This window comes from Lacerta agilis, chromosome 2 (genome assembly GCF_009819535.1).
Source record: "Lacerta agilis isolate rLacAgi1 chromosome 2, rLacAgi1.pri, whole genome shotgun sequence".
Taxonomy (NCBI): domain Eukaryota; kingdom Metazoa; phylum Chordata; class Lepidosauria; order Squamata; family Lacertidae; genus Lacerta; species Lacerta agilis.
In genome coordinates, this window is record NC_046313.1 from 40609652 (window position 1) to 40635537 (window position 25886).

Here is a 25886-nt window from a genome sequence, read left to right on the forward strand (position 1 = left end):
TGCTCCCTCGCAGGTCATGGTACAATCCAGACTGCATCACCAAGAAGAGACTCCCAACTGACTTTGGGTCCCAACTGGCCACTCAGCACCAGTTCAGTGAGTTTCAGTGGGGTCCTCCTATTCACCCAGCTAAGGCTGCTTCAGGAGCAGAATGTGTGCCGCCCACAGTTCCTTCCTCCCTTTCCCCGTCCTCTTGGGATCACGAGGCAAGGCTTTGCCAGTTCTCTGGAAGCTGTGGAAATAAGTTCCTGTTCAGTCTCTCTGCCATCTGCCTATGAATATATGGCATTGGCAACAGTTGGTTAAAGAAAGAGAGGAAAATGAAGAAGCTAAGTCAGACCAGGGTTGCCCAATCCCATCACTGACAGAATTGATTTCCATTTCTGTTGCCCTTCTTCCTAAGTATCAGAGCCAAAATTATTCTGAGATAGCAAAGCTTTGCTTATCCTGTAAATAAACCAAGCCCCTAAACAAGAAGGGCGAGTCTTCAATTGCATTAGGTCAATCAATCAATTTCAGCACACCTTTGAGTTATTCTCTGTCTTCCTTTTTGTACTCATGAACTCCTTTCTTTCATTCACCAGCTACAGCTTTAAATGAACAGACACGATACAGAGTTCTTCTTTTTAGAAACACAGCTTAGGAAAGCTCTCTGATACATATGACCCCCATTGGTTATTGTTTTGTTGTCCCCTTGCAAACTAATGGGCCAAAGCAGTCCCATTAACCTGCATTGGGACAGGAGGCAAGGAAACAGGGTAGGGCTCCCCCCCCTCCCGCACTAAGCATTTGGATTTGGGGCACTTGGGAAAGAAAGCTCAGGGGTTGGATTTTAACTAGGGTCTTTCAAGCCCCTGGATTAAAATGCGAGGCAGGCTGAAATGAGCTCTCATGCCACCCCTACAACAGATTGAAGAAAACAATACCCATCACAACAGTTTCAGATACAGTCTCCAGAATGTGGAGATTACTTAGACCAGAGCTGCTGAGAGAGAGAGAGAGAGAGGTGGGAGAGGCAGCTAAAAAGAAAGAAAAACGAAAACAAAAATACAGCTGAAGAGATATTCAAGAATAAGGAGCTGGAAAAGAACAAGGGTTATCAATCTGAAATTAATTCAGCCAGTAACGACAGTGCAGACATTACTTCTCATGTGATGGATCCTCCCAGCTACTTGGGCTGTAGCAACTGGCCATAACAGAAGTGACAGATGGTGGAGACAATTTCCTTGCCTAGCAAAGGGAACAGTATCCGTTACATTTAACATGCTCTTTATTTTTAACAGAACTATTACTAAAGTGGTTCTATGACTTTGGGGTGGGGGTGGGGGAAGACAAATGGGAATCTTGTGGTACCACAGGAATGAGAAGGTAAGGCTGTACCATATAACAAACTAAGTTATAACCATTTTCTTTTCTACTAAAGCAGACTGGCTTGGTGATAATTTAAGGCAGTGATTCTGGACAGCTTGGAGGTGTGTGGTTTTTTCCACTGGAATACCGGGGGTAAGCTATACATTATACACAGTCCTGAGTCTGATACGGTTTCCCCCATTTGCTTCAACACAATGGCTTCAGGTTGGGGCAGAGGACCAGCAAGGGAAAAAGGAGCTGCTTAACCATTCATTTTGCTAGCTATCCACTCAAAATTCTTCCACAGCAGCACGGGGGATGAAAACCGGCAAAAATAATAGCAGTAGTTTGGCCCTTAAATATGGATGCAGAGCTTGGATTCATATCCTAGCACAGCGATACATCCACTTACACACTCACTACATTTGTTATGAAGTCTCTTCCGTCCTCCCCCCCCCTCAAAATGGGAACAATTGTGGTCTGCCTTGCAGCAGTCTTGTTGTGAGGACAAACAAGACAATGGTTGTAAAAAGGCACAGCATGTGGGCTAAAATAACCAAGAGTCTCGTGGCATCGTAAAAACTTAATAAATGTATTATGGCATAATCTTTTGTGGGTTAGAGTCCGCTTCATCAAATGAATTAAGTGTTTTCTTATGTTGGCAGGTATATAGACCCATGATTGTTGGAGGTGGGTGGGGGACCATGGTAATGTCTGCCTGCTGGGTAGGGCAAAGCCTGGAAATGCTTTTATGAGCTTTTAAAACCATCAGTGTCTGAAAAGAAATGAGACGTGGCATTTGGAATAAAATGCTACGTGCAAAGAGCAACAGCAGTAGCAGGGCAGGATTTTGAAAATGAGCCTCCGTCACCTATGTTGAAGGTAGTTGTGTAGTGGGGGATAAGGATGAGGCTAAGGAGCTCAGAGTTAAGAAAATAGACTGAAAACTTGGTGAAATTTTAGTCTGGGAGGTGTTGCAGGGAGAAGACACTCAGAGTCATTGAGATACATTAAAAAGAAGAGCTCTGTCCATGGTGCTCAACTGTTTAGTACTGGACAAACCGCTGGACCAAGCAGCTAAATCTGAACATGGTTGGTACTGAACGTTGCAGGGCTAAGACCAAGAAGTTTGTCTCCACAAAATAACAGACATGGAGAGCTCTCCAAGCTAAAATTGTAAATTTCTGTTCACTTTTCATAAATTTTCACTGCAAAAGTCACGTGGATATTCCTTTTTCTTTGTAATGTTATTTTCCTGCATCTATTCCTTAACATGCACTCCTCTGAGGATTTAAAAACATTATGTTGAAATTGGTGTGCAACAGCTAGAGGGCCAACAGTTTTATTCTTGTCTGTAGTTCACCCAGTATGCTGAAGTTGTATTGCAATGAATATCCCAATTGATTAGACTGCTAATTTACCCATCTTTAATACACACATACAACTACTAATCTACAAAGCATTCAGAAGCACCATTTATGGAAGAAAAAGGTCTCTCCTCATATCTGGTGTTTTGGAGCACTGTATACACAATTACAAGAGCATCAATATTAAAAAGCATATTAAACATTCAATAAGGTCCTAGTCACTTCATAAATTGAGGCCCTGGTTCTAAACTCAAGACACACATTTATTGCCCTAATTTGATTAAAAGTATGACCAAGTTTGTGGTGGTTGTGGGGTTTTTTTTAATTTCCAGGGGTCAGACTTAAGTTGGTCAGGGTACCATATCTGGGCCCCTTCTTAATTTATTCGAATCCTGCTCTGAAACTAGGGACTGAAAACAGCAGCCATTAAAAATGCTTCTCTCATACTGAATTATATAATGGAGATTGCTTGGGCTGATATTTTTTGCCCAAGGCCCGTTTCCTTTTCTTCAGAGCTAGAAATCTGAGTCCCCAGGCATGTGACTACGAATGCTCTCAAAATACTCCCACTCTTTTTGGGGGGTGGGGGGGAGTTAATTTTGAACGTATCCAGACCCCTGTTATGAATCGTCCCTCTTTCCTAGCCACACCAAAAATAACATAAAATGACCCCTTGAAAAGGAACAAGCTTCAAACGACCATCTGATCACTACCCTTGCCCGCGACGACTCCCCGATTTCCACTGCAAGGAGTTCCGCGGGTTAGCCTTGCCTCCGCAGCGCAACAAGTCGCTCCTCCCTCACCCTCTCATCTCAGTGGCGGGAGAGTCACAGATGGATCCACCGGAAGCGTCATATCGCTATTTCGATCTATACACACACACGCACTTCTGACGACCCCCGCCCCGCGGCCACCCTTCCATAAACGAAAAGAATCACCTCCCCGCTCCCTCTTACGGCAGACGGCACCTGCGTATCACAGAGGAGCCCCGGGACTCCGCAGGAAAACCCAGCTCCCGCCACGCAGGACAGTGGGCTTTTGGGTGGGTAATTTATTGATTTACATATTTTATTTTAACTTTGCCCGTTCCTCGCTGGGCGTGCAGAGACAGCCAGGCACCGAGAGGGTTGCCTGCCTGCCTGCCTGCCCTCCCCAGCTGCTGAGGGTGCCGCTTCCCCTCTTCCCTCCCTCGGTGGGTCCAGCCCCGCCTGGGGCCCCGCCAGCTGCAGCGAGTGTAATTACCGTTTTGGGTTTGTTGTCGGCATAAATAATTGAAGGCGGGCTCCTCCCGTCAGGGTTCTTCTATTTTTTTTTTTTTTAAACAATTATTTCGTGAAGAGCCACGTGCGAGGAAGAGGAGGAGGAGGAGGAGGGGTGCGCGCGAGGGGAGCGGGAAAGCTGGCGGGAGGCGAAGCGGTGAGAAAGCGGGGGGGGGGGAGGATCCGCCACGCAGCCTTCAGGGAGGGCGACCCGGGTTGGCCCCCCGAACCCTTTGCTGAGCTGTGGTCGCTATGTGGGAGCCTTAACTGCAGCAGGCGCCCTCCTCCCTCCCTCGCGTGTCTGCCCAGAAAGGGGGTGGGCAGCGGGTGTCCCTCCACCCCATTCCCGCCTCCTCCCACTTCGGAGCCCTCCTGCGAGCTGCTCCGTCCCTCCTTCCTCCCTCCCTCTGTCCCTCCCTCCTCCTCTTGCTCTCTGTCTCTCCTTCCCTCCCTCCCTCCTCCTCCATGCTGGTTCAATGCCAGAGCGGCGTCTAGGGGACCACCATGCCCTGAGGCTGGCTCCCGGCTGCGCCCCCACCAGCCACCCTTCCTCCTTCCCACCCCCCTTACCTGGCCCCCCTCCTGGCCCCCTCCGGGCAACGGCGGACTAGGATGTGCCGTCGAGGTGCCTGGGCAGGACACTTGGCAGCCAGCGATGCCAGGCACAGCTGGCAGCGTTAACTCTTCGCTAGCTGCCAGCAGGGATCTCTGAGGAGATACAGGTGAGTGTGTGGCTGGCAAACCCCGCTGCCTCGGCGCGGGGCTGGGGAAGGATTCCCCGCTGCAGAATCTATTTGCCATTCTCGGCTTCTAGGGCATGAAGGCGGACGGGCACTTAGGCAACCCCCCCTCCCGCCACCCCATCCTCTGCATTGAACACGGTGAGGGGCAGGCACCCCATCGCTGTATATGTGGGGACAACGTATGATGTGCTGGGAAGAGTTCTGGGCTGGAGACTCTTAATTTAAATGCTTGCAACGGGCTGGGGGAAAGAAGAGCAGCGAGGTGCAATGATTTCCTCATCTTCCTGGGTCTCATTCATTCATCCATCCCAAGGCAGCCTTGGATCAAGCCTCTCTACCCTCATTGCTCTCCAGTATCTGTTTTTAATATGTTGCTCTCTCCTCTGCTAGGTATATTTCCATCTTGCATTGCAAGCAGTAACTCCTGTTCTCCCCTAGGTGGGCATCTTGCTTAGCACTGGGAGGGATGCATCTGCTCAGACTAGGCTAGGATGGAGGCATAAAAACATGGGGAGCCCCCCCACCCCACTCGGGCTTTCTAAGCTCTGGTAGCCTCCTATGATATTGTTCCCCACCCCACTCTCTGTGTGTATGTGGTGCATATGTGCATTATTCAGCATCAAACGGAAGCAGGTGGAAATGCCAGGCTCCTGGGGTGTCTCCTGAATCTGTATTCCCTTTCTCCCTAAAGTTAGAAAGTAAGTCGGGTCACCTTCTCTTTATTGCTTGGCTCCTGCTAACTTGGTGGCTGCCTGGCTTTCAAGGAACCTTATGCAGGCGGATGGAGATGGTGAGGTTGTGGATTATTTTTGTCTCACCGTCTGCTCCAAGGAACAGATGCTTCCAGCAGGGATGGTGCATGCCGTTTCCAACTGCCCCTTAGGTCCCTGGCTTCTGCTTTAACAAGAACAGCCAGAGCTCAGGGCCAGGGAACTGCCAGCTCCATAGTCTGCAGCTTGGTAGATTGCTTTGACCCTTGACACTGGGTGATGGACTGATGTCTATAAAGGCAGCAGCTAGAGGCATCTTGATATAGATCAGGGTCAGATATGGCCTGGGGAGTAGGAAGAATCCTGTGTGAGAGAGAATGGGCAGGATGACTTCTGCACTGTTGTTTTTCTCTTCTATGCGGTGCTTTTCTTGTACGTGGGATCTAGAATTACAAATCTCCTACCCGTCCCCGAAGAGCTATCTCTTCCTAACACAGGACATTGCCTTTATACCAAATCAGACCATTGGCCCATCTAGCCAAGGATTGTTAACACTTACTAGCAGCAACTACCCAGGGTTTCAGGCAGAGTCTTTCCCAGCACTACCTGGTGATGCTGTGGATTGAACCTGTTCTTTGACATCCCTCACCCATCCCAGGGCTCTTAAAACAGCCCAGTATTGGTAAACAACCTGGTGAAGTTACCTAAGCTGGAAGCGTACATAACAGATTCACAACCTTGCAGTTCGAGAGCACGCCCATGCAAGTAGATAAATAGGTACCACTGTGGCGGGAAGGTAAACGGCATTTCCGTGCGCTCTGGTTTCTGTCATGGTATTCCGTTGCACCACAAGCAGTTTAGTCATGCTAGCCACATGACCCGGAAAGCTGTCTGTGGACAGACGCCAGCTCCCTTGGCCTGAAAGCGAGTTGAGAGCTACAACCCCATAGTCCCCTTTGACTGGACTTAACCATCCAGGGGTCCTTTACCTTTACCTTTTACCTATAACAGATTCACAATAGGCTGTTGTGATAAATTGGTGTGAACAGCATTACGTAGGCTGGAACTGGTCTTCATCTTCTTCAGCCTTTTGATTAGAGTTCTAGCTAGGTCCTGAGGGCAGTGGACTGAATTCAACTCTTGTCTGTCATCAACACCTGTAGTGAATCACTTGGGGCGTGTGACGTTCGTTCTTTGAATGTACCATGGGGAAAATATTCCATCTCACTAGATACTATAAAGAGCAGTATTGTAAATATAAGGCAGCCTGAAAGATACGAGACACCAGATCTTAACCATGCTGCTGTGATAAGCCATTTGCTTATTTCACTGTCTCGCCTCCTCTTAGCTGTATAGGGAATCTTTGAGGTTCTTACTGCAGGATAAAATGCAGGCTGCTATAAGGAAGAAAGATTTTTCATACAGAGACTGGCTGAGATGGCAATCATGTGCACTCTTATTAGGTAGCAAGTCCTTCTGAATGCTTTGGGACCTACTTCTGAGGGGGGGGGGCGGGATTCATCAGATTGATTTGTATGAATGTGGGCTGTGAAGTTCCCAGTTCAAATATTGCCTCAGCCACAAACTTGGGAGTTGGCATTAGGCAAGCCACTAGTCTGCATTTGACAAGGCCTGGTAGCCAGCTGTGACTAGTTTGCAAGACACGTTGGCTCACATTTATTCCTGTTTAGATTCCATATCAACAGTCAGATGGTATACCTTCTGCTGCTGCTCATCCAGTGGTTATTAATTCTTTTTAGCTTGTTCAACCTGAGGATGCAGACATTATTTTTGGATCAGTGAGGAATGTGTGTTTAAGCCATGCCCATTATTGGCTTATAAACACAGTCAGAGAGGGGTTGGGTAATTGGGTGGTGGGTCTTTGAGAGGGTTCTATTCCACCCTAGCAATAGTTTGGCCTCTCTCTCTCTCTCTGTGTGTGTGTGTGTGTGTGTATAACAATTTTAGCTTTTCAGAGCAGTGGAATCAACTTGATTCAATCCAACTGTCAGAGCTTGAGTTGAACACTCCTATTTTGGGTAAAGGACCTGAGTAATAGAATTCCTGCATGAAGATGATTATCTGGATCCATTTCAGGCCTGGTTTTGGTTCAGAAACAGCATTGGCTGTCCTAAGTAGATGATGTTCGCATGGAGGTAGACATTCATGGGTGTCTGCAGGAATTTTTTTGGAGGGTGGCGGTGGGGTAAAATTTGATTTCGCCTGAAACTTTTAGCAGCTTTTAGTCCCCTTGACCATGGTACCCTCCTGGACTTCCTTGCTAGGATGAGGCTGCAGTTCTCCCTTGCTAGGATGAGGCTGCAGTTCTCCCTTGCAAGAAAGTGGTGCTGGGGAACTCACGCTCATCCTTTTGATCTATGGGGTCCTGCAGGGTTCAGTCTTCTCTCCTGTGCTCTTAAATATATACAGGAAATGTCTGAGAGAGAGATCATCTGGGATTGAGTGGATTTTCATAAGGCTATCAATGGCTACCACTATCCTCTGCCTCCACAGTCGGAAGCAGTGTGGTTCTGAATACCAGTTGCTGGAAACCCCAGGAGAGGAGAGTGCTCTTGTGCTTGGGTCTTGCTTGTAGGTTTCCCAGAGGCTTCTGGTGGACTGCTGTGAGAACAGGATGCTGGACTAGATGAGACATTGGCCTGATCCAGCACACTGTTCTTGGGTGTATCAGTGTACTGATGATATGCAGCTCTTTATCTCCATCTGATTCTAGGGAGGCCATTGAGATTCTGCTATTTGTTAGGATGCCAACAAGTTCAGTGATTGCCTCCTGGATGCAGTTGCACTCCTCTTGAAAGAACTTGGGAACACTCTTGGGCCCAGCCTTGGTATTAGATGCTCAAGTGTCAGCTGTGACCAGGATGACTGCTCAGGGGGAGGTTTTAAAGCCGAATGCACAAGCTGAACTGTCTGCTCAGTAGGAGAGGAGGCTTATCCCATTCCCTGTGCTCTCTTGGGTGAGTTTTTCTTTTTCTATGTCAAAAGGTGAGTGGAAATTGGTCCACACCTTACTTTCAATACTGTCAAGGCTTTTAATTGTTAACTAACATCTTGTTCCTGTGAGAGGGCTTTCTTCATTTGGAGGTGTGTGCTTTTTGTCTAGTTTTTTTTTGGGGGGGAGGGGGGAGAATTCCCTATCATTCAGTCAGGGGTAGTGATTACTAGGAATGATACCCAGTGCATACAGCAGGTAGACTGTTGGGCCTGAATATTGGAAGCCCATGTTCATATCCATATTTGACCATGCGGTCGTATTGATTCAAGTCATTCTCTCTCTCAGCTGAACTGTTATGTAGGTAAACCTCCACTCTGAGGTCCCTGAAGCAACTAAAAAATATATACCGGTAGCTATCACAACAACTTCTTATTACCTTACCTTTAGAATTCAGTGTAGTCTGGAGAGTGTAGGACTTGGGATCTAGAACAGCTTCAGAATGGTGGAAAGGAGAAGGAATATTGTTCATATATGATTTCCTGAATATGCCTTTCAGAAAGGAAGAGATTCAGAAACTTTGAGATGTTTTGAGGGGAAGCTAGAGAACAGGGTTCTGAAGTTCTGTCCTTAAGTGTAGAATTAAGAATAGCGTGTGAGGCAGTCCTAACCCCACCAACCTGGGAGTAAGTTCCATTGAATTCAATGGAACTTCTGAGTAACCATGGTTAAGAATGCAGCCTAAGATAGACCATGCTGGTTGAGGACTAGTACTGTTTGATGCATAACTTAGTGTCAGCTGAGTGCCAGGTTCTACACACAGCACAATTAGTTCCTAAAAGACATGGCCAAGGAACAGCAGAGAGCTTGTTAAAGGTGTGGTAAGGATGCAATAGGGGAGATATGTCTAATACAGCATGCAGAAAAGTGAACCTGGAGGAAAAGTTTTAATGATGGAGCAGTGGGTTTGGTGGAAGAGAGGAATATGATTTGTCGGCCAGAGAGGAAAGAAACAGAAGCTAATAAAATGCAGCACGTCAGACCTTGCTTTTACCTTTGCTTTGTATTCCATTGAAGACTGATTTGTACCTCAGCCAGTTCCTCACTTTCCTTTGAGAGGGAAGGGACATTGTGTGCAAAGGGCTGTCAGTTTATGGCTGTGGACTCACATTACTTTCTATAGAGAATATTGACTGTGAAGCAAGATAACAGAGTTCTGGGGAAACCCCAGCAGGAAATGTTTTGGCACAGCTGCCAGAGGGATCCAGGTGTTAATGGGATGATGGGCAGGAAAGAAATTCAAATCATTTGCTTCCTCGGGGTAGCTCTTCGGGGACTTCAAGAAGTGTGGGGACAACTAGCTTCCCCATAATGATTAAAGCACAGGGTGCTTTCTACAGCTTTACTGTCTCTGCGTTCTTGCAATAGGAAGGGTCTGGAGTCTACAGTAGGAAGGGGACCTTTCTGGTTTTTTCCATTTATAATGGAATGATGATCTGTCCCTGCAATATCTGTCTCATTTCCATCCTAAACAAAAACAAAAACAAATAAACAAAATCATTTCCAGTAGCACCTTAGGGACCAACTAACTTTGTTCTTGGTATGAGCTTTCGTGTGCATGCATACTTTCCATCCTAGTTATTGGAAGACATGTTTGTATTGGGCAAACTGAAGCTAAAGCAGCTGTGTGATGCTGTACCTTTTGCTTAGATGAGTTGATACTAGTCCCACTGAGTGTCTAGCAGTGTGGCCTTCCTCCCATTTAAACTCTCTTAGATTAGGGAACACCTAAAATGCAGCATGCATATATTTCTATATTAACAGAACTGTATGCCAGTTCTATGTGTTGCAGCTGCTGCTTCTGCTAAAGAGGTTTAAATCCAGTGTATGAGCGACATCAATAAGACTGGTAGTCCGAGGAAGAAGCAGCACTTTGCAAAGGGGAGGGACAGGACTTTTCATGCGCCAGCAAGTGGAAGGAACTTTCCATTCAAAGCAGAAACGTAGTGCATATGTGTTAGGACAAGGTACCATAATAGAAATACACTTTCATTGGCACATCTGTTCAAAATGCTAAAAGGTACCCAGCCTCACTTTAAAAGACGGCTTGACAGGACTTCATGTGCTATAGCAGAACCACAGCAGGATGACAACCTTTTAAAGATGTAGCCTGCTGAATCTCAATAACTTTCTGAAAAATGAAAATTGGAGGCAAGACTGGAATGTTAAGCGATGGGTTTGTTACATCTATGATATTACGTAGTACTCAGGAACAAGCGTGGGAGAAGAATCCTTGGAGTCTATTGTATACTGTCACAGCCTGCAGCAGACCTGTTCTTTGCTACCAGGTATTCTGAAAGCTACAGTGCTAGCTACAGGCATATTTCATAACAGCCTATTTCTTTTAGGGAGCCCTTGAACAGACTATGTGTGCACACGGGCACACATGGAAGAAAAGACAGGCAGACAAAACACATTAGCAGAGCAGTTAAGAAGTGTCTCTTGAAATCACAGGTGTTGCCAGTGCCCAGGAATGCTTTTGTGCGCCAACTGCACCTTTAAAGATACTGGATCTACCCACAGTGACATATTATTGTTTGGATACCGTAATGTTATCCTTGAGGGGTATTTGGAAACTTCTGCTGGTTAAGAATGTTGCAGCCAGTCTGTTGGCTGCCTGTCCCATCATCTTAACAGAATTCAAAGTGTTGGTTTTGACTTGCAAAGCCCTACATGGATTGGGACCAGATTATCTGAAAAGACACTGTTCTCCTATATGGACCTGCCTAGGTTTTTAAGCTGTTTGGGAGAGATCCTTCTTTTTTCCTGTCAACACCTGAGGTGCTTTTTGTGGGTACTTGAGACAGGGTCTTCTCAGTGACTGCTCTCAAGCCCTGGAACTCCTTGCCAAGGGAAGGCTATCCAGTTCTAGAATTACTTTTTTCTAACAGGCAGAGGTGTATTTGGCCTCATTAACTTACTTCTTGTGGCTGAAAGTAAACACTGCAAAGTGTTCAGCTAGCTGTTTTTTCATCGTCTTTACTGATGTTTTACCTACCTGCTTTTAATATTTTGATTGCTATTTTGTATTTTACTATCATTTAACTTCTTTGATCAGCATCTGATGGGAAGGCAGGATACAAATTTAGCAAACAAAGAATAAATATTATGCATCTTCAACAACATACAGTTATCTTTTAATCTTAATCCACATGTCACATGTATATTTCTAGGTAGAATTTGAGTTTTAGGTGTGGCAACTTAAAGGATGCCTTTCCTCCCATCTTCCTCCCTGGCAAGCTGGACACAGGGGCGTCGCTGGGGAGGGGCGGTGGGGGTGGTACGCCCCCAGTGACAGGGTGAGCAGCGGCGGGTGGGGGTGACAAGCGGCGGCCCCTCCCGCCACTCCCACGCGCCGCCGCTCCCTCCGTCACCCCGGGAGCAGCAGCACACGGATGGGGTGCTTCTGCCGCTTTTTTCGGCGGGGGGGGGCCGACCAGCGAGGTGGGGGTCACGCTTGTCACCCCCTCCTCGCTGGTCACCACCCCCCGCCAAAAAAAGCCTCGGAAAGGGGGAAATCCCCCCTTTCTGTATACACGTGCGTCGTGACGTCATGATGACGTCACGGCGCGCGCGCGCGTCGTGCCCCTCCCCCAGGGGGTGCCTCTGCGCTGCCGCCGCCCCCAGCAGCGCAGAGGCTAGCGACGCCACTGGCTGGACACATAGCAAATTTCCTAATATCCTTCCCATATCTTTGGAATCTTTGTAGCTTAGGAGAATTCTGAGACATGTCCCGTCCATCTCTGTTCTGACGGAACAGAGATGTACTGACAACCTTACATTGAGGAAAGTATGGCCATCTTAGATGTACTGGAGCATACAGCAACATTTTACAGAGTTGATCATGGATTCTTGCTATAGCATCTCAGAGACTGCTGGTGTGATGAGAGCTGCCAATCAGTGGTTTGAGTCATACAAGACTGGAGTTAATTGGTGATGATGGATGGTTCTGCGTCACTCCCAAGAGACTTGAAATGCAATGTCCCTCATGTTGTTCAACATATAAATACAGCTGCTCAGGGATTTCAAGGCTAAGCATAGGGTTGGCTATCATCAGTATGCTGATGACAACACAACTGTGTATTTGCTGCCCCATGAGCAATGTAAGCTCTGTCAGCTCTGTCTCTTCCCTAGAGGGATGCTTGAATGAACTATCCAGATGAATGCATTACAACGTTATCTTGTACTCGGTCTGGGGAGGAATGGGGTGATATTTGTGAGGAAGGACTGCTGATAAGAGGATGCCCTTCTGCTGTGCCAAGGACTTGCATATTGAGAGGATCCAGTGGAAACAGCAAGCCAAATAATGAAACGGGGATTTTTGTCCATGCTACATTAGATAAGTCGAGCACAATAAAATGTAGGGTGGAGTGCTCCTGTTCAAGATGCCAGCCAGCCATGCTCTTTTCCATGATATTCCATTCCATTCCATTCCATTCCACCTCTCTCCCCCGCCCCCAGTTTTCCACCCCAACCCCAACAAGAAACTCATCCTTTTGCAACTACTGAGCAATACTGTCTTCATTAGGCGAGCTGGTGGAGTTTTTTTTGCCCAGGTTTTTCCTTGTGCTCCTGAAAGCCTTCAGATTCCTGTTAGAATGCTTCTTGTTTTTCACGGGCTCCATTTTGACTACAGTCTTGTCGGCACTTGACATTCACCTGCTGAGTTTGCTATTAGAATGAGAGTGCATTTTTAAAAGCTGCACGATTCATATAGTTACATTTCTGGGTTGGTCTTTTTCCAGACTGAACTTGCCGGGTGATGAATAGTCTTGTGGGTGTTTTTTTCTCCCTTTGGTAATTATTCTTACATGTGCAGGAAGCAATGCTTCTCCACAGCCTGCACTTTATTCATAGCGAGACAAGTGCATCCTGTGCTGGTTTAGGCAACTATGTACAGGTCTAGGCAATCCCTGTCCCAAACGCTTATACTGTATTAGTTGCTTGCAGAGAAGTACCAAAATTAAGAGGGCACACCACACAACCTTACAAAATAGTTCTTTCTGCTTTAGATTTCATTATGCTAAGGATCACAAGGCCTGTGTCCAGGGTAGCCATATGCTCGACTTTACAGAGGACAGCCTGCTGTTTGAAGGTGTCCATGCATGGATGCGGGTGGCACTGTGGGTTAAACCACTGAGCCTAGGGCTTACCGATCGGAAGGTTGGCGGTTCGAATCCCCGCAACTGGGTGAGCTCCCATTGCTCGGTCCCTGCTCCTGCCAACCTAGCAGTTCAAAAGCACACCAGTGCAAGTAGATAAATAGGTACCGTTCTGGCGGGAAGGTAAACGGTGTTTCCGTGCACTGCTTTGTTTCGCCAGAAGCAGCTTAGTCATGCTGGCCACATGACCTGGAAGCTGTACGCCGGCTCCCTCGGCCAGTAAAGTGATATGAGCGCTGCAACCTCAGAGTCATCCGCAACTGGACCTAATGGTCAGGGGTCCCTTTATGCATGGTCTAAGGATAAGGAATCACAAAAGGCGAGAGCAGGAGCCTTGAATTTGCTCATCAGAAGTTAGCAGCACCTAAAGAGCAGACTGAGCAGGCTTATAAGGGACCTGGTGTCATCCCTGCTATGGTAAGATGTATTTTGTTTTTATTTAAATTAAAGCAATTGGTTCTAAATTTGCATCTATACGTAAAAATTCCACATTAACGTTTTATGCAAATTGATGTCCTTTTTTGGTCTGTCTTGTGGTGATGCAAATTCTTGTTTTTGGCAATGCATAACTGGCCACCTTAGCCATATGGAAAACCTGCCTTGGGACTTGGAGGTGATTGTCCTACTGTGTGTGTGTGTGTGTGTGTTTTAATTATTGTGAAGAAGTGTGCATGCACACAAAAGCTCATACCAATAACAAACTTAGTTGGTCTCTAAGGTGCTACTGGAAGGAATTTTTTAATTTTTTTATTTTTGTTTTAATTATTGTTAGTAGTGCTGGAATTTTTGTGGCTTTGCATGGTTCCTGATGAGATTTTATTGTTTCTTGTAGTGTTTCATGAACAATGTTTTATCTTGCTGCTTTTGTTTCTTGGTCATTATTATCTGATGTTTTTATTGTGTGAATCTGTTAGGTACCTTGAGCTTTTGAGGACAGGCAGGGTAAACATATTTCACACAAATAATCAAATAATGCCCTTCAGGTACAAGTCATGTGGAACCTTGCTTATTTTCATATTTGGAGGGAACCAGGAAGAGTGAAATATATCCACATCTCCCCTGCTGAGTGTGTCTGGGACTTGTTCCTGGAATAAGGGGCAATGCTGTTCAATGGGTGCTAAGTAGTTTGAGTTATACTATCACTGTCAATTATTTAGGAAGCATTTACCTGTGGATTTTTCATGCTAAAATGGTATGCAACTTTACTGACAGTTGTATGTCCAGTTACTCCTCTTTAGTTTTTCTTTAAAGACAAGGAGATAAACTAGTAAGCCAGAATTTACTAAAATTACTGTCTGACATGTTTTCATTTGCAAGGACTAATAGATAAACTGTCTTTTAGAATTCCCAAACTTGTACAGTTAAACTCTCTCTCTGTCCTCATTTGTGATTCCAAGCATTCAAAGTATTCAAAGGCATGCTGCCTCCGGCACAGAATGAAGTGCAAAGGCTTAATACCTAGTATCCTTCTCTTCCAGGAATTTATCTAAATTGTAAAGCTGTCCAAATGGGTGGCCATCATTGCATCTAGTGGGTTCAAATGCCATAGTTTTAACCATGTGCTCTTTGAATAAATACTTTATTTTGTCTGTCCCATATCTTCCAATTTTTAGCTTCACTGGATGGTCCCGACTTCTAGTATTAAAAGAGAGGAAGAAAAACCTTTTTCCACACCTCATAATCTTATGCAGCTCCTATGTCCCCACCATCATTCCATTTCTAGTCTTCCCTTGTTACCATTTTCAATCTCTTTCCTACGTTTTGTCTCCCTCCACCAGCATTTAGGCTACATGCTCTTCTGATGACCAATCTGTAATTTTTTGTTTATATGCATGCTAGTGTTGATCACACATTAAAAAAATTGTGCTTAGCACTGGCTATGTTTTGTTTTTATATCAGGAAAATGGTGTGCAGGAAGGGGGAGGGGTAATGCTTTCCTGCCTTGACTCTTTTTCTGCCAATAACCCCTCCTCCCCAATCAGGGGCGTAGCAAGGTAAATTGGTACCCGGGGGCAAAAAAAATTTTGTCAACCCCCCCCCCCCCAGGCATGGGAAGGTCAGGTGGTACCTGGTGCAGAAAATTTCTTTTCAACCCCCCGCAAAAATGGTTTTACGTTATTTCATATTTTCTTACAAAGGAATAATAACAAGTAATAATAATAAAAACTTATTTATATCCCACCCTCCCCGGCTGAAGTCAGGCTCAGGGTGGCTAACACCAGATACATAGCATTGGTATAAAATCAAACAATAATTAAATTACCTCCTAAAAACATCTCAAAATCAAATTAAAGTCTAATTAGATGGCTTTCCACAGCGTTAGGGTTGGGAACAGTAAGTGTTCTCTGAACTGAAATTTCAGCCTTCATGACATAGGAAAACAGCCAAGTGAACAGCTATTTTGGTGGAGGAAGGTCAAGATATTAACCGATATGCATGAAATTTCATATATAGCTATATAATTCCTAGTATAGTAAGATAAGACCTTCGGAGCAGGCATTTAAAAAAAAAAAATTCGATTCCCCCCCCCCAATTTTTTTTTCCAGAATCCCCCCCCCCCAATTGTTCCTTGATAATTTGTCACCCCCTCCATTATGGAACATGGGGCGGACTGCCCCTGCCCCCTTGCTACGCCCCTGTCCCCAATTTCTATTTGCCCCTGAATGAGCTATTTGCATTAAACAGCACATTCTGGGGAATTAGCAGCTTGGGAGGAAAAGTTTGCAAAAGACTGTGGCCCTGATCTGGAATGAGATGCCACTTTTTGTGGAATTGGGCTGTTTGGACTTTAGTGTGTAAAGTACATTGTGCACAACAAATTAAGGTATAAAATGCTGGCAATGAGCTTTTGAATGAGGAGATGATGAAAAGGGAAGAACTGATGATGTGTATTGATTTACTTGCTTCTTTCTTCTTTAGAATATCTAAGTACCGTATATACCCGAGTATAAGCCGACCCGAATATAAACCGAGGCACCTTATTTCCCTACAAAAACCTGGGAAAGCTTATTGACTCAAGTATAAGCCGGTTCACCTTTGCCGCTGTGGAGGAGGAGGAGGAACGAGCAGCCCGAAAGCAACCCTTTGGGCTGCTCCTTCCTCTTCTTCCTTTGCCAAGTTTGCATTTATTGCGAGCAGTTCAGGAATGGAACAAGCTGCCTGGGGAGAGTAAAGAACCGCCGTTCTTGTACACTTCTTAAGGAATGGTTGACTGGGGAGAGCGGGTGGCGGCACGAGTGGAGAGAAAGGGCTTCTTTCTCGCCACCCCCACCACCCGCCTCACTCGAGTATAAGCCGAGGGCAGCCTTTTCAGCACAAAAAATGTGCTGAAAAACTAGGCTTATACTCAAGTATATATGGTAAGTGTTCTCTAAAGGCTTTTATCTAACATTTAAACCTTAATTGACCGCAATAAAGGTATTGTCTCACTTGTTCAGTGCAAAAAAATAAAAATAAATTGCTGGTTTTCTTCCCCCATCTGTTTTTCTGATAATGCTGCTTCTAACTACTTCAGTTCCCCTATCAATCCCTTTCCCGTGAGTTAACTTTTCTGTGCCTCTTGGTGAGGTAAATAGTGTTTTGCTCCTCCTCTCTTTTAGAGCTGTTTACGGACCATTACACACATGGCATAGAAGCTGTTGAGGGTTTGTTTTGAGGATGTGCCAGGTACTTACACCTTACGCTGCAGCTGGAACTCCAGATAACACTGTTTGCTTAGGCCTTATTAATGCTCATTCTATTGCTGTGACCTCAGATCCGTTTCCTGGGCCACAGCAGCTGTTCCACTGCTGTTGTTGTACGTGTCTTCCTTATCCCCTCCTAAACATAGGCATGATTTGCAAAGGGAAAAGAGAAGATTTAGCCAGATGATGGGCAATTCTGGGGAAGTAAGGAATGGGATTCAAGACCTGGAAGGCATTATATATACCGGTAGATATAAATATGTTCCCATTGTGTGCGTGGCGGACACCGATGTTCTCCGTAACCGCTGGACCAAAGTGCATCAAATTAGTACAAAGCATAACATGACCATCAAGGAAGGATCTGGCATCATAAAAATTAAAAAAAAAACCCACACCTGTCATGCCTAAAATATAGAATAAAGGCAAAAAAAGAGGCGCGCCTATTATACCTCACCAGCAAAAGGAATGAAGACTCCAACAGCATCCAATAGAAAGGCGGATCGCCCATCAACATCATCAGACCTGGCCAGAGCAACAATGCCCTGTCCACCATTTTATAACTGCCATCTGTAAGCACCTGAGGACTTTCTGACACAAACCATTTTATACCTGCCATCTGCAAGCACCTGAGGACTTTGACACAAAATGTTCAGTGGAAACATGGCGCAGGCGAACTTGCTTTTGGTGGGGTGGGGCGGGGCTGGGGGTGTTCCCCAGTGCCCTCACCTAAAATGGCCACCGCAGCTTCGCATGCGCCGAAAAAAAAAGACGGAACAGGAGGCATGCCCGAGAGGTCACACTGAGTAAGACCAGCTCTGAGGGGATTGTGCCGCTGGGGTGCGTAATTTTGGGACTGGGGTGGGGGAGAATGCTCTTTAAGGTCCCCAGTGCCCTCACCTAAAATGGCCGCCGCAGCTTCGCATGCGCAAAAAAAAAAAAACCCCGGAGCAGGCGGGATGCCTGAGAGGTCGCACTGAGTAAGACTGGCTCTGAGGGGATTGTGTCACTGGGGTGCGTAATTTTGGGACTAGGGTGGGGGAGAATGCTCTTTAATGTCCCCAGTGCCCTCACTTAAAATGGCCGCCATGCTGTTTTTACATGAGTAGAATGTGTCCTTTTATTGAAAATGCATTTCTGGGTTATTTGTGGGGCCTGCCTGGTGTTTTTACATGAGTAGAATGTGTTCTTTTATGTAAAATGCATCTCTGGGTTATTTGTGGGGCATAGGAATTAGTTCATTCCCCCCCCCCAAAAAAAATACAGTCCGGCATGGTCTGAGGGAAAGTGGACCGGCCCACGGCTGCAAAAGGTTGCTGATCCCTGCTCTAAAGGGACAGTGAAGAATGAAAACAGGAGCTTCCAGAATACTCTCGGGGTCAGGAGAATTTTAAAAATAAAATAAAATAAAATAAACCCACAGCAACGCGTGGCCGGGCCAGCTAGTTTTAAATAAAAAGACAAGCTATTAATTTAATTATTTTTATTTTTAAAAATTAATTTATGATTAACCTTCTAATTTAATGATAAATCACATCTGTCGGGGAAAGTGGGGGGGGGGAGGAATGCCATTTCAAAAGGTTGTACAAACACAGTAACGCATGTTATAACATTGTAAAATATATTTGTGGGTTTGGCATTATTTTAAGGGCTGCTGTTGTTACTTTATTACAAAAGGCATCCAGTGGTTGATAGACTTGCTGCCAACACAAAATTAGTTAATTTTGACACACAAGGTATATCTTGTGCATTTTCATCATCATCATCATCATCATCATTCTTTATTCGACCGTCAGTCAGAAAACCGTGCATTTTCAAATGTTTTTCTTTCAAAGTTGGAATTTTAATTTTCCTCCAGTTTTTGGCATAATGAGCTTTGGCAACTGTTGTAAGAAAAAATCTGTCCTTAGCCCCAAGCCCATCCCCCAGATACATCACACCTGCATCACACAAAAAGGTCTGATTGCCTTTTTCTCAGTAGCCTGGCCCTTCTTTTGAGATGGTAATCTTCTTTAATTCCTGGGACAATGGAAAAAAACTCCCTCACCCCTCCTTCCTTGCAGAGACCCATTTGGTAAACATTTGGTCAGTTTTGAGAGTCAAAATGGTGAGGCCTGTCTGCCTCAGACATGTGGCCTTGTTTGCTTGGAACACTTACAAACACTTATTATATATATTTATTATTATTATATATATATATATATATATATATGTATATATATATATATATATATATACCGTAATTTCTTACAACACAACAGTAATGGTGTTTAGTAAAAGTAGCAGAGGATCTAACTGAATTGAACTTGGGTATAGTTTTTATGAGTTATCATGACCCAGATGACCACAGGTCACAGATTTTTGTCCTCAATATGGTCGTCCCTAAACTTGCATAAGGCTGTAAGATTTTCTTTGAAAAGCCACTGTTTCGATGTGCAACCTTGATGGCAGAAAGTGAGGAGGAATGAACCAATCAGTTATTCCATATCCAGTTATAACTGTAGCTTCTTCTCCCACATAGAGATTTCTCAGGAGACGGATGAGGTGATCCGGCACTCCCATTTCTTAAAGAACTTGCCATAGTTTGCTGTGGTCGACACAGTCAAATGCTTTTGCATAGTCAATGAAGCAGAAGTAGATGTTTTTCTGGAACTCTCTAGCTTTCTCCATAATCCAGCGCATGTTTGCAATTTGGTCTCTGGTTCCTCTGCCCCTTCGATGTGCAATCATGTGCCATTATTTCTTAAATAAAAGAATATATTTTGAGACTGGACCTCAGCCAATACAAATCCACCTCAAAGCAGAGGAATTGGCTGGCTTGGGTCTGTATTTGGGATATCTTCTCATTGTAAAGTGAACACTGTACTGTATCCAGCTACACAAGGTTAGGAATGGTCTGGTTCATGAATGCTGAAAGGGGTGGATAGCAACAGAGATAAAACAGCATCTCCCTCCCCTCCCCCATTCCTCCCTATCAAAGATTTGTGCTTTCATCCATGGTAGGTGGGGGTGCCACAGGAAGATGAGATACATTCTTGGGGCCCATTCATATATTGGCTTAATGTGGATTGTGAACCCTATTGCTTCCTTTCCTAGTGCAAACCCCCAAATGGCACCTGGTAAGAAGGGTTGAGGGGAGCTCTACAACATGAACAACTGGAGGGGGCGGGGAGAAAGATCAACATCTGGATCTGCTGCTCTGGTGACAACCTTGTCCAATTGCTGCCTGGCCACGGTTAGGGTTGTTCTGTTACTAGAAAGCAAGTGTTCATAAGTGACACAGAGAACTCGTATGTCCCCCAATTGTACTTAAAAGAAACCCACGGTTGTGTATCTAATGTAGAAACAACAATTTTAAAAATTTGAATGACAAGTCTCTAACTATATGGCTGTTTAATTTATGTGAGCTGGCAGGTGCATGTTTTCTGTGTGGGTCCTACATAGGCATATTAGTACAATTACAGAACATCAAACCATCCAGGATCTCTTCTTTGACATGTAACCAAGGCTAGCCCTGTTACGAAGTATAGTGGGACTGCTGTGTCAGGTGGAAAATTTGAGTCTTGGGAAAGTCACAACTGTCACAGGTTTGACTTTATTCAAGGGCACAATCTGGTGAAGGATAAATCTCTTCCACTGAAATCCATGGTCTTAAAGTGGCTAGATTGTGCTTGTATACATATATGTTTATTTTACTGAGGGAGCCCATCTGGATTTGTTATCACAGGCACCCAAAGACTTCTTGGTGCCTCATTTGTGGGGTGTAAGTGGTGCAAATGATCTTTTATGAATATTCCTAATGTGGATTGTTGTAATGTCGTTAGGGAAGCATACAGCATTGATATAGCTGTTTTGGTGTCTCCTTTGAAAGTGTCCTTCGTGGTGAAATCAAAAAGGGAGTTTCAAGGATGGAGAGTGAGGCAAAGGTACCGTAACTAAGAGAGAAAGAGACATCAGAGCGAGTAAAATGGCAGAGCTAGAACTTTGGATTGAAGGGAAAAGGGATTACAGTATAAGGAAGGATTCTTGATAATAGTTTTGATACAGTAAGTGCATAAAGCAGACTGGACAGTTGTAAACGACAAGCACAAAAAAGAACTTGATAATAATGCATGGTAGCATCCGCGCTGAACCCTGTGATTCATGCAAGTTTCTTACATTCTCACAGTTCTAGAAAAGTTCAGGATACTGCTGCCACCACTAGAATTATTATTTGAGTGTAAATATGTACAGTGGTACCTCTGGTTATGTACTTAATTTGTTCCAGAGGTCCGTTCTTAACCTGAAACTATTCTTAACCTGAAGCACCACTTTAGCTAATGGGACCTCCCGTTGCCGCTGCACCGCCAGAGCATGATTTCTGTTCCTATCCTGAAGCAAAGTTCTTAACCTTAAGCGTTATTTCTGGGTTAGCGGAGTCTGTAACTCGAAGCGTATGTACCCTGAAACGTATGTAACCCGAGGTAGCACTGTATATGTATATTTACTGAAAAAGAAAAGCAGCATTTTGAAATATATCCAGGACAATTATTTAAATTATCATACTGTATATCGATTCCTTTGGATTAATTTAGGGTACAAAATCCTAACTGGATTTTCAGTCATCACTTCCCAGAATATTTCCACCTGTGCTTCTTTCTCTCTGACTGTTTATTTTTCCCCACAACCACCAGTATCTCAGCAACATTATGTCTCTCAGCCCCAACAACGGGCACTTTCAACCATTCAGGTACGATTCTTTAAAAATAAATAAATAAAATAAAATCAAAGCCAACATTGTGTTTTCCTCTCTTTGAAGATAAAGGACTAGTGGGGACAAATGCTCATCTCCGAGCTTCCTTTTAATTAACATGAAGATAAAATATCAGCTTCCCTTGCGCAGGTGGTGACATGCACCAATGAGCGCCCCCCCCGGACATTCTGCCTCGTTTCTTAGGACCATGTACAGTGGATTGGGAAAGCAGAGGGAGGGGGGAAATGCAAGCCAGAGTTGGGGTAGTTGAGATGGAAATGGAAGAGCAAGCCTTGATAATATTGCTGTCAGCTGGGAGCAGCCATTCTGTCAACAGGAGAGATGAGAAGGGAAGCAGAGCACACTCCTCCTTCAGCTCTGCTGTGGAAGGCCAGATCCTGTGGGGATAGCCAGCAGATGGGACGACCAGTACCGTAATCCCGGAGTTCCTGCTCCCACTGCGTCGTGAAAGGGTCCGCTGGCTATGATCTGAAGGTAGTTGTGAGTTCTGAAGGTTACTGAAGGTTTCCGAAGGTTTTCTGCAGGTATCTGAAGGTTCCGGAGATTCCGGAGGTCTCCGGATAGAAAGATAGGCTAAGCTAGGTAGCGGCCAAAACTTAGAAGGCCAAATAAAAGCTTTTGAAATAAAAGAAATAAATACTAAGAGACTGCAGTCAATGGTGAAGAAGCTCTCAACTGCTCTGTGCGGTTGGTTTTGCTTTTGGTTTCTCTCTGACTTGTCTCGCACTGATGTTCTCTCTGGCTTGTCTTGCGCGTTCTCCACACACGCTACAGAGAGCGGAGGCTATTTATTAAGAAATCAAACATCGTCACAACATTTACAAGAACCAATCACAACCTTGTCTCTAAGCCAGTTTCTGGGCGGGAAACTATCAACTGACCGTTACATTGGCTAAATTGGCGCGCTTTGCCCAAACGCGGAGGGATCCATGCAGCAAACTCTCTGCTGGATCCTTTGCCCTTCCTTCCTAGCGCGGAAGGTTACCTTAAAATAAACATAAACAAACAGGTGCAGGAGCACCTTAAAAATGTATTCCCACAAGCTCCATCGGGCCTTATCTCCTGCAAGTGTCACCTGTGGGCAGCCCTTCTGCCAGACTGCCTCAGTTGGAGAGCTAGGAAGCAGGGCCAAAAGCCCAGCTCCATCCATCAGGCACCTCCTATTCTTAAATTGTGCCAGCTGGCCATTAGAAGAACAACTGTTTGAGAATTGGTGCCTGAGTTTGATTTCTCCCCCACCCTCCCCTCCCTTATGGGTTGTGTTTTCATAAATGGCAAGCCACGTGTAGGCAGCACCTTCCTTGTTTTAATTAATTTCACGTAAGCCACTCAGGGGAGCCATTTTGACTGAAGAGTGAGGCATTAATGCTCCGCATAAATAAAATAAAATTAAAATTAAATAAATAATGTGAAGAGGAAAGAGCAGGGTTTGTCGGCTGACTGGATTTAAAGGAGATGGAGAAATCAAGGGGACACTTTAATGACATTGATAAGAGGTTGTGGGTAAGGCAGAAGATTTATATTTTAGGCATAGGTGAATTTATGCGTAGATTCTGAAACGTCTCTGGACTTCCCCACCCAGCAATAGGGGTGTAGACATAGAGGACTAAGAAGAAAGCTTTCTAGATCTCAGAGAGAAACCTTTGAAACCTCTGCCAAACTCTATGGGTGGTGAGATGTGCTATAGTCAGATCAGCCCCCCCCCCCAGCTATATGAGAGAGATGCTGAGTAAACTATTCTGAAGGCAGGAAACTATTCTGAAATTGACCAAAAAAAATGAAGAGAGTCACGGTTGGGTGGGTGGAGAAGTGGCAAGAGAGAGAAAATTACTGCTGAGTATCCACAATTTTCGGAGAACAGGGATGTGAAATCTGGGTGGCCGCATGGCAAAGAGGACAGTACTCCCACACCCATAATTGTTGTGCTGTGGCTACTGAAATTCTCTCTTCTACACAGAGATTTGGGGCGAGGTGTCATCAGTGCAGTGGTGATGCCCAGCTCTATTTCTCCGTAACATCTGGATCAGGAGAGGCCATGAAATCCCTGGTATGGTGCCTGAATTTGCTGGTGTGCAGGATGAGGGCTGGCAAACTGACTCATGAATCCTGGCAAGATGGAGGTGCTCTGGGTGACTGGTCCCCAGGTTGAGATCAGCGGTCTATTGCCTGTTTTGGGTGGGATTGTACTATCAAGGATTCTTTAGCTGTATTTCCTGCATTTCAGAGGGTTGGACTAGATGATCCTTTAGGGACCTTGCAACTCTACAATTCTATGTGGCTGCTCCTCTATCCATCTCTGTCACTAGAGGCCCAGGTGATCTCATTGAATGTGAGTGTTTTTTGCCAGCTTCAGCTGATAAGAGACTATCACTATTCCTGGACCAGGGTAGCCTGGCCAAGTCGTCCATGTGCTGGTAACCTCTCTAGACTCAATGATTGCAATGCACCCTATGTGGGACTGCCCTTGAGACTGACCCAGAAACTGCAGCAAGTTCAAAGTGTGACAGCTTGACTGCTTATTGAGGCAGACGATCACCATTATACTATGCTGCTGTTGAAAATTAAAATATCACCGGTTGCAAGTTAGCTACTGGGCTGCCTGCTGCACAACAGCACTTCCTCTCCTTATGTACTGCCCCCAATTTGTTCCCCTTCCCCTAACTCTCCAGAGTATATTTGGGGTGGGGGAGAGCAGAGGGAGAGGAAGTCCTGTTGCACAGGAGGAAACCCTTGCACTAATGGGGCAACTTTGTTGGATGCATCCCTCAGTGCCCTTCTTGGAGGGAATAGCTTGCTGGGATGCTGGGCAGGTCCCACTTGTCTTCAAATGACATTTCAGATCACTGGCTTGTGTTGTCGTGGGACTCGGGGAAACTAATGAGGAAAAGAGAACAACGTAAAAATAAATTTTGAGGGCAGAGCTGTATGTGGAACAGCTTCTCAGACTTTCCTTCTGACGGTGGGATAGACAAAGGCACTGAGCTACGGCACAGCAGGTAGTGCCTGCAACGAAAGAAGAGTGGCAGATGAAGATGATGGACTTTGCAGAACTGGCGAAGCTGACAGGAAAAATCCGAAACCAGCGTGATCACGTATTCCAAAAGGACTGGAGTAAATTTATACGATATTTGAAAGATTACTGTAAGCAATTAACATCACTAGCAGGGTTGTCTGAAGACTTTGTAATGAGAAATTTTCTATCTTTCTATATTTATTTAAATGTTGAGCCATTTTGTAATGAGTGTAATTAGAACTGGAAAACGTACAAAATCCAATGATATAAAGGTTAATTTTGAAAGCCGTGAGGCAGGAGGGAAGGAAGTCGATAGGCTCTAAAGAGCCAAAGTGGTAAAGTGGATAATGACGATGGAGAGTGGCGCTGTATTGGGTAGGATTTGGAGCTAGCAGGGATGACCAAGTACCGGTAGTTTATTGCTAAACTGGCTTTCCCTCTGAAAAAGTTTATTCCCTTTGCTGTGTTTTATTATTTCTTGGTGGTGAGAGTGCCCTCTTGTGGCCAATGCTTATCTAGACAGCTATGGCCGGTGCTGCAATGCCTGGGTGAGATGGCAGTACAGTATGTGGTTTGGGGCTGGGTGGTTGTTGCTGTTTTTTTTCATCGCAAGCTGAGAGACAGTCTAGGGCCTGATGTTGGGTTTGTACTGGCAATAGAAATTCCCTCGGGGCCTAATTATCTTTTGTTTATTTTTAGTTGCTGTACAAAATCTCCCAAGGGCTACAAACAAACAAACAAAAAAGAACAAAAAACCCAATTGCCATCCAGCTCTGAAGACAAAACCCAGAATTCTCTCGGCCTTCTCATTCTGACCTCCCCACTCTTTCCAACTT

General features: G+C 45.1%; 1 protein-coding gene across 26 annotated transcripts in view; it reads left to right on the plus strand.

The window, feature by feature from the left end:
• The first annotated feature begins 4440 nt into the window (after nt 1-4440).
• Nucleotides 4441-25886, plus strand: part of CACNA1A (calcium voltage-gated channel subunit alpha1 A) — a 267437-nt gene continuing 245991 nt past the window's right edge. For 17 of the 26 annotated variants that reach the window (XM_033139731.1, XM_033139730.1, XM_033139749.1 and 14 more), the window contains exon 1: nt 4441-4698. The gene's annotated coding sequence lies outside the window, so the exon portion shown is untranslated. The remainder of the gene's footprint in view (nt 4699-25886) is intronic. The other 9 variants (XM_033139750.1, XM_033139743.1, XM_033139745.1 and 6 more) reach the window with 1 other exon arrangement.